Consider the following 4,315-nt stretch of genomic DNA (forward strand, 5'->3'; position numbering starts at 1 on the left):
TAAAAATGATCAAAGAACAACAAAGTAGAAAAAACAAGCAGAGGAGGAAAGAATATAAAAACAGGAAGCCCTCCATGAGGTCATTAGCACAGGCCCCAGGGGCTGATTCTCTGGAGGTCATGGGGTGGGGTGGGGAGAGAGAAAGCTGGGGTACAGCCCTTTTCTCATAGCTGTGGGCTCTAGAACAGGCCAGACATGGGATCAATGCCAGACACCCCTGGGAAATTCCACAAAAGAATTATTTCTAAGTGGGCTGGGGGAGGAGTAATCTCAAAGCTGCCCACTGGGCCTTGGGGTGAAGTAGGAGGCAGCAGCTGAATTCAGGTCGGAAACTGAGCCCTGTGTCTGGGTCTCTGTGACTCTGGGCAAGGGTCTCTGCCTCTGTAGGTCTGTTTCCTCATCTGGGGTTTAATGTGATTGGCCAAGCCTCCATGCATGGTGGCTAAAGGGCACATTAAAATCCAGCTGTACACTTTGGGGTGAGCTGTGACCAGGAAAAGAGTGTTTTACTTTTCTAATTTACACTCAAGCGTCGTTCTGCCAGCCAAAGCCAGAGCCATAGGGCTGTGACCACCCAGAGAGGTACCTTTTTCTCATTCATACGTAGGTGCTTCACAGGCTGATGGTGGCCCTGAACGGGGGTGTGAATGGAGGTGCAGTGGGCTAGCTTGGAAAAATCGGCTAAGGCCTACCCGTGGAGGGTCTTGGATGCCATGCTAAGGAACCTGGACTTAGTATTAAAGGAAATGGAAAGCAAATGTGCTCGAGCCCCCTGGCCTCCCACCAAGCTCTTTTCCTGGCCCTGCTCAGTGGAGAGGCTCTACCGAGGCTGTCACCCACCTCCTAACAGAGCAGGCTGCCTCAGCCACCGCGGAGTGAGCCCTGGGTTTGGGCATGACCTTTATTATGTCCCCTGTGATGGGAGGAGCTGAAACAGCCCCCGGACCCATGTCCACCCTGACCTGGACCCACTGAATTTGGCCCCATAGCTGCCCAGAGGGCCCAGCTACACAGCCCGTAAGTACAAGAGAGTTAATGCCCCACAGGGTGAATTTTGACCAGAGAGAGACCCACAACAGGGAAGAAGCAACCGAGAGATTCCTAACTCTTCTCCCCGACAGACCGTTCCACAGTGCCGTGGTTTCGTGTGGTCTCCTGGAAACATGCAGCATGGCTGAACCGTCCTTTTAATTCCTGTGGCGCCACAGCCAGCTCCATAATGGACCACTTTGCATTTATTCTGCTCTTTGTCTGCCCCACTTCCTCTTTCTCTCAGTCTCAGCCGTGGGATTAACTCCCCTCCCCATAAAGCTTTACAAATATAAGCTTTGCCTCTTGTTTTTTAGAGAAAATGGGCTAAGACCAGGGCTGGTATCGGCCCTCTTGCTGACCCTGGCCAATGAGACCTTGCCAATTAGCATACGACTCTTCTTGCCCCTGAGTTGTTGGAACAAACTCATACTTGTTACAGCCATTTGGGCCGTAGAATCAAGAGGGCACGGAGTCAAACAGACTGGGGCTCAAATTCTGGCTTCAGCGCTCACTAGTTCCGTACATAAACTTGGGTGATGACGTCTTTGAGTCTTAGTTTCCTCTTGTGTGAGATGGAGATAATAAAACTTCATGGAGTTGGGGATGATTAAGTGAACTGAGATAAGGTATGCAGAATATTTAGCATATTGCTGGGCACATAGGATGAGCTCAGACAACGCTGTTTTTGTTGTAATGATTGGGACAATTGAAGAGTCGGCATCCAGGAGGCTTTTGAGTCAGTGCTCAGCAACAGCATCTGCAAGAGAGGGACGTACTCAGCCCGAGGGAGAGGCGTGCCTGTGACACCAGGCCTGTCTGGAAGACTTCCCAGACGGGACTCTGAGCATGGCGGTTCTCTGCTCTTTGAACATGGAGGGTGACATGAACATTAGTCCAAGTCCCCCCTCGCAATGTTTCCTCCACAGGCTGCACGTGCCCATTGGCTGCCCACTCTGACCTCGGCCCGGAGCATGTCCACCCCTCAGTGCTATTTCTGCTGCCACTCCTGCCTCCATTTGATCCTCAGACAGGACAGGCTTCTTGCCTGGCTTGTGTCCACTCTGGCCTTGGTCTTGGAGACAGAAGGCACGATTTGGCGGGAGGTGAGGCCCAGGGCAACCTAGGACAGGGGCCCACTGCGCACAGTCTCGGCAGCCTGCAGAAGCCTCTGATGCCAGCTCGGATGTCAGCAGCTCAACCTCAAGGTCACTGTCACTTTATACAGCAGTGCTGCTGCTGGGGTCCTGCGTCTACTTTCACTGCTCCACTGCTGAGTGGTAACAGACCACTGGTAGGGTGGGGAGAAGAGGGGAAGCGGCTTCACCTCCTCCCTCACCCCGTTATGTCTCTACACCTGTCCCCCGTCTGAAGCTGAGCACTTAGGTGTGAGGGAACGGAGACAGGCTGGAGGATGGGCTCCTACAGGTTTGGTTTTGTTCTGTTTCATTTTTTTGTTTTTTTGTTTTTTTTTTGTGGTACGCGGGCCTCTCATCGCTGTGGCCTCTCCCCCTGCGGAGCACAGGCTCCGGACGCGCAGGCCCAGCGGCCATGCCCCACAGGCCCAGCCGCTCCGCGGCATATGGGATCTTCCCAGACCGGGGCGCGAACCCGTGTCCCCTGCATCGGCAGGCGGACCCTCAACCACTGCGCCACCAGGGAAGCCCCTGTTTCATTTTTTGATGATGGGGGAGCTTGCACATGGAAAGAGCCAGAAAGACAGAGAGACGTGAAAGTTGGTGGAGCAAAGACCCAGAGAACCCTGGGAGGGGTCGAAGGCTCTGGAATCAGGACACAGGTGAAGAGCTTCTGGTCTCCATATGAGCCGGACACCTCTGCTCTCCGACGTCGGTGGGGGGATGTAGGGGTGCAGACATAAACACATCTGTAGGAGGGAAGCTGGAAGTTGAGGAATTTCATGCTGCACGATCTCAATTTTCTCTGGGAACCAGGAGGCAAACCCATCTACTGACAGGGGAGTTGAAGTAAGGGTGGAATTAGAGAGTAGTGGTGAAGATCTGGAATAGCCATCGCAGGGAAGGGACAGGATACTTTCTAGAGACATGTCAAAGGATGGCCCCGACGCCCTGAAGACTGTGAATTTACGATTTCCTCTTCAGCAGTATCCAGCAGTACAAAGATTTTAGTCGCCAGCAGGCCATCCCCGTGGTGTGCTGTCTGCCTCCTCTCCCCTCCAGGGTCAAGTGACTGGCTTTATGGACAGCGTGGGTACTGCCGGAGCAGATGGCCAGGTAGGGAGCCCTACCTCTCTGGCAGTGATTGACCGCCTGGAGCCCAGTGTCCCAGGAGGCAGCACGCAGCCAAGGCACGGTGGAGCCTCCCGTCGCCTGGAGTATACATGCTCTTTAGACACTAGGACCTAGATCTCAGCCTATCAATCAAACACTGCTCATGAGATGCCACTCCACTGCCTCTCCGAGGACCAGCAAGTAGGCAAGGAATCCCACCAACTTTCCCTGGTGCCAAGGCCAGCTTGATTAAAAGGCGCTTGTCCAGAGGTTGTATTAATTGATGTATAACTGATTGTATCTGTTTCCGCAGATTAGTTGTTTCCCTGAAACTCCCCAGGCGGGTGGGTGAGGAGATCTAGGGACCAGGGTGACTTGGAAACATGTTTCCTGGAAGAGGATGTATTGGCAGAGCAACCGAACTGGGGCTACTTACTGACCTTATACGTAAAGTAGCTTAGTGCTCAGCCCTGGCCTACCTTCCCGAGATGCCACGAAGCACATAGATGTCAACCAAGGAGCTCAGCCTCTTAGGAGATGAGTCCTGTGAATCCATTGCGTTCTCACTTTTTTTAAACCACCTTGAATTTTGTTGATCTGCTTATCTAAAAGGATAAAGAACCAAAAACAAAAGCCTCCGCCCCCCCGCCCCCCACCCATATGCCCACACCTATGCTCCGTTTTTTATCTCTAGGTTCTGCTATTCATCCCTTTCTGTTTTGGCAGAGTTGAAACATTGTTCTACAGTGATCTTTCGTAGGTCGCCATCTCGTGGTAGAAGAGGGTAAGTGCCCATTTATGCTCTTGAAATAACGAGTTATTACAACAAGTACTGTATTTGTTGAGAGTCCACTCTCTATGAGGCGCTGTATGGTAACTGCAGTCATCTCTTTACATTAAAAATAAGTCTGCGTATGTGGTGGGAAACTTCCACTGGGGTGGATGATAACCGTCATTCCAGACCCTCCGTAACAGCTGCATCGTAGGAACCCGATACCTCACTCTCCACTCTATTTGAAATTTCACTGAGAATCTTG

Source organism: Grampus griseus, assembly GCF_964374135.1.
Source record: "Grampus griseus genome assembly, chromosome: 2".
In the NCBI taxonomy this organism is placed as follows: Eukaryota; Metazoa; Chordata; class Mammalia; order Artiodactyla; family Delphinidae; genus Grampus; species Grampus griseus.